The sequence below is a fragment of the Peromyscus maniculatus genome, chromosome 9, assembly GCF_049852395.1.
Source record: "Peromyscus maniculatus bairdii isolate BWxNUB_F1_BW_parent chromosome 9, HU_Pman_BW_mat_3.1, whole genome shotgun sequence".
Taxonomy (NCBI): domain Eukaryota; kingdom Metazoa; phylum Chordata; class Mammalia; order Rodentia; family Cricetidae; genus Peromyscus; species Peromyscus maniculatus.
In genome coordinates, this window is record NC_134860.1 from 110,675,249 (window position 1) to 110,691,697 (window position 16,449).

Consider the following 16,449-nt stretch of genomic DNA (forward strand, 5'->3'; position numbering starts at 1 on the left):
CAGTCTCTTCTTAAAAAGCCACAATCATAGCTTCTTATTTTAGAAAGAATAAAACTACAATGATTTATCATATAAATTCCATTTCTGATCTGGAAATTCTCATAAATTCATTCATTAAAGGATGATCACATACATACCATATATATAATTAAAATTAAAAATCCCGTGTGTGTGTGTGTGTGTGTGTGTGTGCGCGCGCGCACGCACACACACACACACACACACACACACACACATATATATATATATATATATATATATATATATACTTTTCAGCATCTTTCATTGGAAATACTCAACATATTAAATATTGTGGACCATTTAATTTTTTGTCAGTACGTGGGGCTGGAGGAAACAGTCCATCTACATTTAGATTACAAGGTGTCTTCTGGCAGAGTAGCAGGTAGCCATGCTAGAAGAGGCCTTTCCTGAGCAGAGGGCTGGGTCTTGCTCCTCCTGCTTTTTGGCTGATGCCACTTTCTTCATTGCAGTTTGCCTTCCTTAGGAGCTTTATGAAGACTTTTTCCAAAGGTCCTCCATGTATAACCCACAGCATAGTTTCTGTCTTTTCCGGTATAACTTCTAAAAAAGGAAATAGTTGATATTCAATTCTAGTGAGAGGCTGTCTGTATCTAAACCTTCATCTGACTATCTGAGACATCATCTGACCATCTGAGACATCATTTGACCATCTGAGACATCATTTGACAATCTGAGACATCATCTGACCATCTGAGACATCATCTGACCATCTGAGACATCATTTGACCATCTGAACCCTCATCTGAACATCTGAACCTTCATCTGACAATCTGAACCATCATCTGACCATCTGAGACATCATCTGACCATCTGAGCCATCATCTAAACCTTCATGTGACTATTGACAGTAGTTAGATCAAGTTGTCTGCCAAGGTCTTGATTTGCTGCTATGAGCATCAGCTTTGAGAAGTTTATGATTTTTGTAGCTTATTGATCTGGAATGTTTGATCCTATTTCCTCAGAGAGTTCTCTCTTTCGTTGGTTTTGGCCCTTTGCCTAACTTTGCCTATATACATAATTTCAGGTTCCCTTTAATTCTCTCTTTTCACAGGCTGGAGGCAGCCACCCATTGCATTCATTCATCTATTGCAAGCCACACTGTTCCATCATTTCACTTCATAACACTGTCATGGCACCTAGACCTGGAAAACCCCATTCCGTGAATGTGTCTACTTTTTGTATTTTGGTACATCTTTGACTTTTGAAAATCAAACATCTTGATTTTTTTTTCCTGGACCAGTCTTTGTTGCTGGATCCTAATGGCTCTCTTGGGGGAGGGGTTGGAAAGGTGCAGCATCAAAGGCATAGACACCAGGAGTCAGTTGAAGACAAACAACAAACTCGTTTATTCAATAACGTGGAAGGCCTTATATACCCTCCTCTCAGCACCTAGTCTGTGTTGCAATCTGGTGGCATTGCATGATCATCGTTCATTGGCTGGACATGATTAGGAACTCTGACAGCACCTGTTGCTAGGCCCTCAGGTATATGGGTGGGAATTTTAAAAGAGACAGGGAAGCATGGGAAATGCCACTGTAGCCATGGAAGCTAGCTATGGCTATGGGTGGAGTCCCCAAACATGTGAGTGCTTGATAAAGCAGCAATTCCATGGAATCTGTCTGATTGTCAAAAGGGGTTTATTCTGTGTTAACTTACAATAAACATAAGGAAGTTGGTTGCAGGATCCAGGAGGTGTGTGGCACAGTCCAACGTAGTTCTCTGGAGAACTCTGCCTTCTGCCTTCCACAGCATCAGCATCCAATATCCAAGACCACAAGGGAGCCTAGAGTGTGAGCACATAAGCTCTTAAGGGGTCCCCCCTTGGCTGTGCCCGGGTGCTTTGGGGACAAAGCACAGACAACTACTCCTACATAAGAAAGTATGTTATGTGCATGCCTTGGCAACTGGTCTGAATCAATTTCCTTGACACTATGGGCCTGTCCTACTACAAGTCTTGAAAAAAAAATCATTTGATTCACACACAATAATGTCCCTGAAGTCTGAAGTGCATACCAGGCTACCCTTGTTCTCTCAGCAGGAACACCCTGTTCATCAAATTCCTTATCAGATTATCAACTTCAATAGATCTGAAGTCTACTCAAGTGTTGACATTCTATCTGAAATGCCTTAATTTTCTATGAAACATTTTTTGTTACAATACACTTAAAATATATTTAAAGAAATACTGGTAAGCTTCCAAAGAGAAATTTTTTAATTGCAAATATTTTCACAATGGCACAAAATTATGATCATCAATATTTGGTTATTTAATATGCAATGTGAATTATAAACCATTCCTTTAAATAATTGCTGATACATTATTTACTGTACTAAAATCATGAGCAATGAATGTGAGGAGTGAGGAAAATTTGCATTATATTAGTGCCTAGGAAATTTAAACTTATATGTATTTGAAGAGATATATGCAGCATGTGTTCTCTTTTTGAGTATTGAAATGCTAAGAAAGTAGTTTTAACTAATAAAAATTCAAACGGAGCATGAGTTTTACAGTAAAATATGTACATAAATATGTATATACGCACATACAAAATCACTATGGGACATGGTGATTTGATTGTAGAAGAAGGAAAACACATATCTAGTTCTACAACTGTCATCAATCAGAGGTAATAGTTTGCTTTCTGTGAGTGAAGAAAGAAAGAAAAAAAGAAAGAAAGAGTGGAGGGAGAGAGGGAGGGAGGGATCTAGGCATGGTAGAATAAGAAGGAAGGAAGGAAGGAAGGAAGGAAGGAAGGAAGGAAGGAAGGAAGGAAGGAACAAAGGAAGGAAAAAAGGGAGGAAAAGACAACCCCAAATTAATATTGAATGAATTCCTAAATGTGATGCTGAATATATATTCCTTTTATTTTAGCTTCAGTTAAGTTCTCCTTGGTTCTTCTGTTTTCTATTTTTCAGTTCTATTACTTTGCTTGTACTCTATACTGTGTCAAGCAGGGCCTGAAGAAACATAAGACAAGTGTTTTTCTTCTTTTCTCTGTCTACTTATTCTACCCACACAAAACACAAAAACAAAATGAGAGCCTGTGAGTCTTCCTCAGCTGACTTTATTTTGTTGTAAGTCTTTCATCAAAAACCAAGAAGGAATTTACTAGAAAACTACAAAATTATAATTATTGTAACATATATGAAGATAATAGTATAATAAGTACATTTTGCTCTTTGTATAATAATTTAGTTAGTACTTGTATTCAAATCTCTGCAATCATTTATATCCATATGTTATTCTTTGGTCAATTACTATTTTAGTCTATTTTAAAATGAAATAATACTTAGCGTGCCAGAGTGTAATAGAATTTCAAACCCTCTCACGTTTTGGAAGTTGTTTACTCGATGCGATGTGACAGCCGTTTGGCATGATTCTCAGATCTAGTTACACAATAGTTGAACAGTCTTGAACTTCCTTTTCTCAGCTTCTCTAGCGTTAGATAAGTGGTGTTGAATTCAGATGTTTGTGTCCCCTTCTGCTTCCCTCTGCATGATCTCCTAGCCTGTCACAGGATCTCTGCCTCTCCGGCACATCAGGTGATGAGGAAAGTCTGCAAGTTTTCAATTTGTGCTGTCAGCAGCAGTGTTCAGGAGGGTGAGGAGGGGCAGCAGTGGAAACAGACCGCACGTTATCTGCTGGCTTCCCAGGCTTCTTCACGGAATCGGTAAGCTGCTGTCAGTAGGCATGTCATCATCCTTCTTCACACAACAGGGCCATGTCAAAATGGGTGTAAGTCAAATAATTACCTTTAGAGAACATTGGAACCACTCCCCAGTGTCAATATTGAAATAACCACATGCTGTATGTAAGAATACATATCCAATTATTTGTGTTTCAATTCTAAAGGGTTTTTTGAGACCCCACCACACTTCTTCTGCAGTTGTTCATTTAATATCAGTTCATAGACAATGTGTCCATGATCCTGTACATATACTTTTCTAATTCTGTTTCACTTTTAATTTGTGGAACTAAGTAGAAGAGACTGGATTTCATAGATAGGTGCACACAGAGATTGCTTTCTATACTTTGCTTCAGTAGACATTCAAATAGGACACACACACAACACACATACCATACACACATGTACACACACTCATGCAAGAAAAGCTGTTTATATATCAAGTATATTTTTCACTGGAGAATTTATTTCATAACAATGAATTATCTTTGGGATTAAGTTCATATACTCTTCCTTCAAATATTGCATTTAACTGAAACTTAAAAGTAGATGCTGTCTCATAGCTATTGTACTGTCACAAGATTCATTATTGTGTATCAGGAAAAAATAATTACATTTAATTATAATGAAATATTTGCTTACTAGTAGGATTATTGGTGTTTTCCTATGTTAACATTCTTGTTACAAAGTTAAATCTGTATATTTTATACAGTACAGCAGGAATGGTCGGCTCTTTGTTCTTTCTTTTTCTTTTATCACTACCCCCTGCTTATAGAGATCTTTAAATGAATTTGCACAATAGGCTCTCCAAACATATGTCCCGTGATTATCATTTCTTCAGGGAGTTTGCTTCTCTCAGGACTCTTACCATCCTTTCTCTATCCACTTTCTACTACCTCAGTTCTGAAGCTTACTGAAACACATGATTGAAATATGGTTGAGACAGGTTGAAGAACACAATACTTCCTCCCCAGGAAAATACCAATAACTGGATGGTGGCATGCATCTGCTTCTCTCAGAGAGCCACCTCAACTCTTTAAGTTTGTCTCCTTGTTTTTTGTCTTGAAACATTAATACATGTTCCTTGTGTCTTTTTTCTTTAAGTGCAGCAACTGAGCTATTAAAATAAGTAACTAAGGCAATCAACAACTATTTGCAATAGTTGGAATGTCTCCAAAAGACATGTCTCAAGTGATGATGTAGTTGTTAAAAGAGGATCTACCAAGTATGAGGAATAACAATGAAAGAGAACCATGATATCACCCTTTCCTTCAGCTCAAAAGCACTATGGGTTGGTCCAAGAGTAAAGCACTCTTTCTCCAGGTCCTAGTCAAGGGCACCGTCACCTTTCAAGAAGAAACTGGGCACACCATTTCTTGCCCTCTGGCTCCCCACCTACAAGCCAGAGCAGCTCAAAATTCATGGCTTCTCCCCTTCCTTATCAGCCTCCAGTCACACAATGGAAGCTCTAGTCCAGGCAGAGCTTGCCAGATGCAATGGTGGCACAGATTGCCCTCATTTCCTGTCAATTGTTATGGGTTCTGCACCCAAAGAACAGGGGTGACTGCTCCAGTTCAGAAAAGTATTCTCAGGACAGAGGTGCCTCTAAGAGAAACTGTGCCCGATTTCTGGTTCACAGTTCTGGTCCTGGAGGGGTTTTTTGTTTTTGTTTTTGTTTATTTGGAGGGTGTAGAAGCAAGTGGTTAGCTCGAAGTCTAAAGCAATAGCTGTTGTCACAGATTTTATTTGAAAGAGATTCTAGTAAAGTTCCATCCCAAAGCAGGCAGGGTTACTAATATTTGTCATACAAGCCCTGGAGAAGCTGAGGCAGAAGGATTACTATTCATCTGAGGCCACTTTAGACCTTACACTGAGTTCAAGCCAGTCTGGGATGGAGTGGAAAAATCTGTCTCAAACAAAATATTGACGGTTTTGACAGTACCTGCTTGGGTTGTGAGATCTTTGCTGCGAAGCTCTATGAAGGAAGTAAACTAAAGTGTGGGCCATTTGATTTAATGCAGCTAAAAATAGCCCTTCTGAGGTCAGAACAAGTCATAAAGAATTTACTGAAATACATATTAGGTAAGCAACAACTCATGTTTATATGTTCATTTAAATAAGTATTTTAACCAATTTACCTATTATTATCTGTTATTTCTTAAATTTACATTTATATAACTATTTTGTTTAAAGAACAATATTTGAAGTAGTCTTCCAACTGTATTTTCTCCATACAAAATTACATGGATTTTGTATGTGTAAAATAACAGACCAAGAAAATTCATGAGAACTATTTAATACATATGTACTCATATATATGGCTTAGAAAATACTGGACAATGTTAGTCATTACATATGTAAAACATAAAAATAAATTTGAACAATAGAATATGTAATATTATTACTAATATTTATAAAATTGTACTTATTAATTTATATTATTTATAAATGAAATGACAATATTTTAATGTTTGTTAATAGAAGTGGTAACTCGTAGACTTTTGAGTTATTTGATGTGTTCATATTTCTAACAGTAAAAAGATACTTCTCAGGAAGCATATTTATAATAAAATATACACTATTTATTTATTAAATAACCATGTTATGGTTTTGCATCTGTCCTACTTAATATATATATATATAAATAAATATATATAAATATATATATATATACACACACACATGTATATTAAATCTTAAACATTTTCACACTGTCAGACAGAAACAAGTATATCAAACAGTACTCAGTGTGGGGAAAGACAAATCTAATAATATTTATAATATTTATAATAATAAATATGATACTTAGATATATTGAAAATATCCATCCTTTACATTTAACAGGTCTTACCATTCTTAAGATTCAGAAATTAAATAAGAAAAATAAACTACTCCATAGAAGTATAGTATAATAAAAGATTTGGCATAAAAATAATTAGTAAGATATTCTACTTCATCCTTACTTAATTATAAATTCAAAGTCAACACAATTATATTTTTTTGGATTTTTTGTTACTGAAACCATACTCTAAAATAGAATTATCATATTGAATATGAATATGATAATCTACAGATAGAGACTGAAATTATTCACCATAACACGAAGTGACACCATCTTGAAAACAAAACACTAATGACATCTTTGCATCATTGTTTTAAAACAATGATATACTACTAATTTCTGGTAGAAGTGTTATGACTATTCTATTGTTCAGAGCCCCAGTGGTGAGGGTGCTTTATAGTTTGGACATCCCCTCTATGCAGGCTATTAAATATACAATTCTCCTCGCATCCATTCTTCTTGGAAGAATTGCAACTTTCCAATATACATGTGGAATCTCAGGATCCAAGGGGAAAAGTGACCCTGGACAATACAGGAACAAGTGCTTCTGCTTTGTAACAGACTGGGCTTAGTGACTTTAACAGTGGTGCTCTGGAGACAGAGGCAGACAGATCTCTGTGAGCTCAAGTCCAGTCTGTGCACATTGTGATTGGGAGGCCAGCCGGGGCTACATGAAGAGAAACTCTATCAGCATCATGAATCATGAAAACGTGACTTATGCAAGCTGTTGCAATCATAGGCTGCATTAGATATACAATATGGGGGAATGGTTGACACAGAAAACACTGAGGGAAAATGGAAAGAGCAGAGTTAGTAGGAAATTACTTAGGCACTGATGCAGGCTGTCCTGGACAATAACTTATTTGATACCTGTTTTTTTTCTGATTCTCAGAAAGAAAACTTCCCTTAAGCTCATGTACCCAACAAAACAAGGACAATCTCAGTAGGAACTGACGCTTCTCAAGTTTTGTATGGATCCAGAAATGTAGCAGCAAGGACAATAACCTTAACATTGGAGTGTAGGTTTTACAATCCTAGTAGCATACAGTTAGTACTCTGACTCCCAGCATACCAGGCTTGCACTATTACAAATGAATTCAGGAAAAGATCATCCTACTTACACAATTCAAATGTGCTCTAGCTTAACAAAGCTTGAACTTACTATTCTTACATTCATTTTCAATCCTGCAGAAACTCACAAACTGAATAGGTTAAAACAGTATTCGTACAGGATTGCCATGTCCAGTTCAGCTGGAACTTGACCCAAATAGGAATGAAGGAAGGGCAGACACACAGACCCACATACAGAAAGACTGGAGTCTGGTGGTAGAGTGCACTGTGATGGAGTGATATCAGTTACCCCAACAACCAGAAACCTTAGTGCACTTACTATGTCCAGCACAGGGAGAGGGGCTAGCCAGTCTCTGTAGGGCCTGTGTAGAAGTGAACAATTTCAGGCTCTAAACTTTCAAGAGGAGGAAGCTGTCAATCGTTCACAAGTACTCCTACTTGAACCTAAGAGAGGCTTGAAGGCTTTGCCATTCTTAGCACCACTCGTATTAGGAAGGCTTTGCCAGTTTCCTGTGGTTCTGAGTCATTGGCCCTTGACATGGCCCTGCCCATGTCGACAACACACATTACTAAATGCTTCATGTGGACTTATCCATTCACTCAGGGGGTTACCTCTGCTCTGCACATTTTCCCCACTTGTTCTTAGATGTTCATGATGAATCCTCATTCTTAACTGAGAGAGATTACTCTAATGCTCAACACCAGACTGAGTAGAGAAAAACAACACAGCAGGATGTCTGGTCTGGGTAATTTATGTTATCCTGCTCAAAAACTGGGGGAAAAAAAATCCCAAATCAGCAAGGTGTTGCCTCTTCTATGTGCCTCTCTCAGGCTGATTTTAAGAAACAAGTTACAATGATCAGCTTCTGAAGTCTGGATTCCCACCAAGAGGAAGGGCTGAGTCCCCAAGGCTACGCCTAACCAGCCTGGCAGTGCACACATGCTCGCACCATACAGGGTACTAGTCACCCCAGACTCCCGACCTAGCATGGCACCACACGATTGCCTCAGCCAAAGGAGAGAAAATGGGCAATAATGTCTGAGCACAATTCTTGTAGGCCCTCAAGAATATTAGTTAGCAAGGTTTCGTTTTGTTTATTTTTAATTTTTTTCTTTGTTTGCCAATTTTCTCCATACTTTTAGGATGGCTGTTTGTTGGTAACATGAAAACAAAAGTGTGGTTGTAGTCTAACACCTGCAGAACCAGAGTGGTCCAGCCTCAAAGGTGCAGCTCTGTGTCCAGTTTCATAGAAATGGCCCTCCTGTGAGGGAATGACCCCAGATCTATGGAATTACATAAAGGCTCCAGGAACTGAAAGTGAAAATGGAAATACACTGGAGTCCTTAGGCTGTGTATCTGTCTCTCAATCCTCCAGTTTCTTAAGCAGCCACATTTACTGTCCCTTCTGGAAACCAAGGGCATGTCTCCTAAGTACAGCCTAAGAACCAATGAAGTTGTAATGCTTTCTAACGTATTTTTGAAGTTAACCAAAATCTTCAAAGAATCAAGATATAACTACTTATCTCTGGATTTCACTTGTCCCCAAAAAATCTCTTTAAAAGCACTGATATATAATTTCTTATCTTGTAGATTCTATTTGTGCAAAGTTTTACATTTGATAAATAGAATTGTGATCCTCATTTACTTTAACTTTATATTTTACCTTTATTTGTGTGTTTCTATGGGAAGTGTTTCTTCCTGTGACCAGATGTGAGTTCCTCATATCTCCTGAGTCTGCTTTAAGTGTCATTTACTGGGATCTGCAGTTTTGCACTGTGATATGACTAAGGATGTAAGATAATATAGACAAGTCAGAAACACAGAAAATCTGGGGCTAGGGGGGAATGTGTTCATTCTGGGGAGCAATCAGCCACTTCAACAACCTGGAATCTCAGTGTATTTATTATGTTCATAAGGGGAGTTTTTAGCTAGCTACATCATAATTACATCTTGAAATCATTTCATTTTCTCCCTAAAGCAAATGTCTTCATTGAGCCAATAATGTATTATACTCAGGCTGCTACCCTACTCACATGGATGGAATTGTATAGAGAACACAGAGGGAGCCAGGATCCTAAGGAGTAATTTGAAAAAAGAAATAATTGTTACAATCTATGTTGTGCTGATATAAAAATATATGCATATATCTCAAAAATTGGGTAACTTGGAAAGAATAACTTATCATCTATAGTTCTTGAGGATATTCTGTATAATATTAGAGGAACCAACCTCAATATTATACATCCCAGGGGTTCAGGAGAGAGAACTACTAACGGCAAGGACTATTTTCAGGAAATAGAATCTCACCGAGCTCTATAGTCCACTTGCTTTAATTCCTCTGGCATAGCATCCTTTATACACAGCTTCATTTCTGTTCTCATGTCTAGCTCCTTTCTTGCCTAATTTCTCTCTATATTTATCTACTGCTTCCTCTAAGTTCTATCTTAATTCTCTCATCATTTTTTTCTTTTTTTCATTTTATTTTATTTTTTCCCTTTTATTTTATTTTACAATACCATTCAGTTCTACATATCAGCCACAGATTCCCTTGTTCTCCCCCCTCCTGCCCCCCTCCATTCCCCAGCCCACCCCCCATTCCCACCTCCTCCAGGGCAAAGCCTCCCCTGAGGACTGAGATCATCAGTCCAGGTAGGTCCAGTCCCCTCCTTCCAGACTGAGCCAAGCATTCCTGCATAAGCCCCAGATTTCAAACAGCCAACTCATGCAATGAGCACAATGAGGACCTGGTACCACTGCCTAGATGCCTCCCAAACAGATCAAGCCAATCAACTGTCTCACCTATTCAGAGGGCCTGATCCAGTTGGGGGCCCCTCAGCCTTTGGTTCATAGTTCATGTGTTTCCATTCGTTTGACTATTTGTCCATGTTCTTTATCCAACCTTGGTTTTAACAATTTTTGCTCATATAAACCCTCCTTTTTCTCGATGATTAGACTCCCGGAGCTCCACCCGGGGCCTAGCTGTGGATCTCCGTCAGTCGTTGGATGGGGTTTCTGACATGACATTAGGGTGCTTGGCCATCCCATCACCAGCGTAGGTCAGTTCCGGCTGTCTCTCGACCATTGCCAGCAGTCTATTGTGGGGGTATCTTTGTGGATTTCTGTGGGCCTCTCTAACACTTTGTTTCTTCCTTTTCTCATGTGGTCTTCAATTATCATGGTCTTCTATTCCTTGTTCTCCCTCTCTGTTCTTGATCCAGCTGGGATCTCCCACTCCCACAGGCTCTCTTTCCCTCGACCCTCGCCCTTCATTGCTCCCACTCATGTCCAGGTTGTTCATGTAGATCTCAGCCATTTCTCCATCATTGGGCGATTGCCATGTCTTTCTTGGGGTCCTGTTTTCCAGGTAGCCTCACTGGTGATGTGAGTAGCAGTCCAGTCATCCTTGTTCCACCTCTAGTATCCTCCTATGTGTGAGTACATACCATATTGGTCTTTCTGAGTCTGGGTTACCTCACTCAGGATGATTTTTTCTAGATCCATCCATTTGCCTGCAAACCTCATGATGTCATTGTTTTTCTCTGCTGAGTAGTATTCCATTGTGTATATGTGCCACAATTTATTTATCCATTCTTCAGTTGAAGGGCATCTAGGTTGTTTCCAGGTTTTGGTTATTACAAACAATGCTGATATGAACATAGCTGAGCAAGTGCTCTTGTGGTATGATTGAGCATTTCTTGGGTATATGCCCAAAAGTGGTATAGCTGGATCTTGGGGGAGATTGATTCCCAATTTTCTAAGAAAGCGCCATATTGATTTCCAAAGTGGTTGTATAAGCTTGCATTCCCACCAGCAGTGGAGGAGAGTTCCCCTAGTTCCACAACTTCTCCAGCATAAGGTGTCTTCAGTGATTTTGATCTTAGCCATTCTGACAGGCATAAGGTGGTATCTCAGAGTTGTTTTGATTTGCATTTCCCTGATGATTAGGGATGTTGAGCAATTCCTTAAATGTCTTTCAGCCATTTGAGTTTCCTCTGTTGAGAATTCTCTGTTTAGTTCTATAGCCCATTTCTTAATTGGACTGTTGGTCGTTTTGATGTCTAATTTCTTGAGTTCCTTATATATTCTGGATATCAATCCTCTGTCAGATGTGGGGTTGGTGAAGACCTTTTCCCATTCTGTAGGCTGTCGCTTCGCCTTGTTGACCGTATCCTTTGCTCTACCAAAGGTTCTCTGTTTCAAGAGGTCCCATTGATTGATTGTTTCTCTCAGTGTCTGTGCTACTAGTGTTATATATAGGAAGTGATCTCCTATGCCAATGTGTTCAAGACTACTTCCTACTTTCTCTTCTAGCAGGTTCAGAGTACCTGGATTAATGTTGAGGTCCTTGATCCACTTGGACTTAAGTTTTGTGCACGGTGACAGATATGGATCTATTTTGCAGCCTTCTTCTACACGTTGATATCCAGTTATGCCAGCACCATTTGTTGAAGATGCTTTCTTTTTTCCATTGTACACTTTTGGCTTCTTTGTCAAAAATTATATGGTCATAGGTGTGCGGGTTAATGTCAGGGTCTTCAGGTCGATTCCATTGGTCCACATGTCGGTTTTTATGCCAATACCAAGCTGTTTTTATTACTGTAGCTCTATAGTAGAGCTTGAAGTAAAGGATCGTGATGCCTCCAGAGGTTGTTTTATTGTAGAGGATTCTTTTGGCTATCCTGGGTTTTTTGTTTTTCCATATGAAGTTGAGTATTATTCTTTCCAGGTCTGTGAAGAATTGTGTTGGTATTTTGATGGGGATTGCATTGAATCTGTAGATTGCTTTTGGTAAAATTGCCATTTTACTATGTTAACCCTGCCTATCCATGAGCATGGGAGATCTTTCCATTTTCTGACATCTTCTTCAATTTCTTTTTTCAGGGACTTAAAGTTCTTGTCATATAGGTCCTTCACTTGCTTGGTTAGTGTTACCCCAAGGTACTTTATGTCATTTGTGGCTATTGTAAAGGGTGATGTATCTCTGATTTCCTTCTCAGCTTCTTTGTCCATTGTATATAGGAGGGCTACTGATTTTTTTGAGTTGATCTTGTATCCTGCTATGTTGCTGAAGGTGTTTATAAGCTTTATCAGTTCCTTGATGGAATCTTTGGGGTCACTCAAGTATCATGTTAACTATCATGTTAACTGCAAATAGGGAAAGCTTGACTTCTTCCTTTCCAATTTGTATCCCCTTAATCTCCTTATGTTGTCTTATTGCTCTGGCTAGAACTTCAAGTACTATATTGAATAAGTATGGGGAGAGTGGACAGCTTTGCCTCGTTCCTGATTTTAGTGGAATTGCTTTGAGTTTCTCTCCATTTAATGTGATGTTGGCTGTTGGCTTGCTGTAAATTGCCTTTATTATGTTTAGGTATGTTCCCTGTATTCCTGATTGCTCCAAGACTTTTATCATGAAGGGGTGTTGGATTTTGTCAAATGCCTTTTCTGCATCTAGTGAGATGATCATGTGGTTTTTTTCTTTGAGTTTGTTTATATGGTGTATTACATTGATGGACTTTCGTATGTTGAACCACCCTTGCATCCCTGAGATGAAGCCTACTTGATCATGCTGGATAATTGTTCTGATGTGTTCTTGGAGTCTGTTTGCCAGTATTTTATTGAGTATTTTTGCATCAATGTTCTTGAGGGAGATTGGTCTCTAGTTCTCTTTCTTTGTTGTATCTTTGTTTGGTTTAGGAATCAAGGTAATTGTAGCCTCATAGAAGGAGTTTGGTAATGTTCCTTCTGTTTCTATTGTGTGAAACAATTTAGAGAGTATTTGTATTAACTCTTCTTTGAAGATCTGGTAGAATTCTGCGCTGAAACCATCTGGTCCTGGGCTTTTTTTGGTTGGGAAACTTTTAATTACTGTTTCTATTTCCTTAGGGGTCATTGGATTATTTAAATAGTTTATCTGGTCTTGATTTAACTTAGGTATGTGGTACCTATCCAGAAAATTGTCCATTTCTTTTAGGTTTTCCAGTTTTGTGGAGTAGATGTTTTTGAAATGTGACCTGATAATTCTCTGGATTTCCTCAATGTCTGTTGTTATGTCTCCCTTTTCATTTCTGATTTTGTTGATTTGGATTCTCTCTCTGTCTTTTGGTTAGTTTGGATAAGGGCTTGTCTATCTTGTTGATTTTCTCAAAGAACCAACTCTTTGTTTCATTAATTTTTTTGTATTGTTCTCTTAGTTTCTATTTTATTGATTTCACCTCTCACTTTGATAATTTCCTGGCGTCTATTCTTCCTGGAAGACTTTGCTTCTTCTTGTTCTACAGCTTTCAGGTATGCTGTTAAGTCCATTCTCTTTTCTCTTCTCTCCCCCTGTGCCCTGGGAATCCCAGTATATAAAGGGAGGGTCCGAGCTAAATTGTGTAAAGCTATTATTTAATGTCTACCTGACCTAGGCGGTGTCCCCTTGTGGAATTTACCTTAAGTCAGGAGACTTGTATGTGGGCTGTTATCACTGTTAGTCCTTGGAAATTGGGTGACCACCTGGGTGGTGTCTCCTTGAAAGTGGCTTAGGGAGATATCTGATTCAAGAGAAAGCCTTTCCTGAGGCTGTTCTCCAAATGTCTGGAATGTGTATGTCTAGAGAGTGATCAGTCCACATTGTTAGCCCTTCTTAGGGAAAAATCAATTGGGAAAACTATGAAGGCACACATGATTTTCATAACAGAATACAGCTGATATATAACAAGCCAAGTAACACCAAAAACTCCTTGGGATTTGGTTTCCTCTGGAGGAATTCCCTGATTCCTCCAGGTAGTGACTTTGCCATAACCAGCTGAGTTCTTATGATATTCCTGCGGCCCACAGCAGGATATACAGCCTGAGAACAAGATGATGCCATCTGCTTAATACTTGTTGAAACTGATGAGCAGTTGTGCCAGGAATTCACTTTACAACAAAGCCATTTTAAATGATCCATTATTTAATTAATTAATTTCTGAATCCTTTTACAAAATTGAATTATGATGCACTAGAATTCAATTTTCCAACATGAGAGTTTGGGAATACATAAAGCCAAAATATCAACCACACTCTCATGAAGACCTGGTATTAATCTTGGCTTTTGTGTACAGGGTAGCTAAAGCTTATTTAGGAGATGTATATGTATTAGTAGTCATCTATCATTGGACCCCAGTAAGAGATGCTAGATGTGTTCGAGCAATCACACTTCCTATTTAATTCTTGTATAGATACATACTCTAGAAAACAATCTGTATTATTTTTGAAAAGCAGCATGGAAATTAAGACTTCAAGTGATAGATTTTAAATGAAAACATCATTTATTTTAGTAGTGCACCCTGTGCTTTACTGCAGGATATCAGAATTTTTACTTAACTAGACTTCAAATTTTTTTTCTAGATTTTTAAGTTTAGTGCAAATTATGCTTTCCTTCATTCTATTGTACTTATTACTGTAAGTGGATTTTTCTGTCCCACCTGCCAGCTCCCAAATAACCACATGAAGACTTCTTATTAATTATGAAAGTGCAGCTGATAGCTTAGGCTTGTTCTTAACTATTATAGCTTAAATTAACCTGTATTTTTATTAATCTACATTCTACCATGTGGCTTCTACTTCTATTCCATTTTGTGTGTCTGATTCATTCTGCATCTATCTACCTCTTCCTGGCATCTCTACCTTTCTTCTTCCCAGCATTCTCTCTGCCTGGAAAATCTTGCCTAGATATTGGCCAATTACCTTTTATTAAACCAATCACAGTGACATATAGTTACACAGTGTCAAGAAATATTCCACAACATTTCCCCCTTTTCATCTAAATAAAAAAGAAAGTTTTTAACTTGAACAAAATAAAACTATAGACAATAAGAACAATTATCAGGTAAGAATTATATTTACAATGTCCAGTCCATTTGTATTTGGCACATTTAGAGAAGCACTCCATTATTTATTATATCTTGATGAGTCCAAAGCTCTGTACCTAATTTACCTCCTATTATAACTAAGAAAAACTACAACTATAACTACCTAGTCTTCAACTCCATCAAAGACACCAAAAGAATATAATATTATCTGAATAAACAGGAAGTGTAGTGCAAGCCACTTCCAAATCTATGGAAATGACAGACATCTGGCTGCCTAGACAGTCACCTACAGTTCCTCTGCAACATTAGGACATCTTTCTTTAGCCTACAGGCTTAAAATATCTAACAGACTTTCCTGTGAAGCAGGAATTTTTGAAGGACTATCCTATCCTGTCTTAGCAAAGTTTGACAGTTGCTTTTCTTGGTGTCCTGTTAGTCCAATTAAACAGCATACTGCCAGTAATTGAGGCAAGGGCAATTTCTTGCCCAAATGGCTAGCTTTTGCCATAAATAAAGCAAACTCAATATGGAGTTTCTTCGATGCCCATTATCTTCTTTTGAAGTAGATTGGTGCTGCCAAGAGCAGCCATGTCTCATTGTCAAGAAAACTCTCATGTTATTAAAACATTTCAAATGATATTTTCTATAGATCTTTGAAGTGATTGAAGATCACCTATCTATCTAAAATATATCTCTGTATGCCCTTGAAAACATACTTAACATGACTTTAAGTTTGATAGTTATAGATGACTATTAACCTGCATTTATTTTCCTAAATAGCTTTCAAAAACTAAAACTTTATATAACCTTTTTAAATGAGCTGCATAAGTACAATACCTTAAACAAGAATAGAAACAAATATACAGTATAACAAAAATAAACTTAAATTTGTATCAATATACAAAAATCCATACAAATCTAAAATTTATTATTTATTTATGTATTTTGAATTTTTCAAGACAGGGTTTC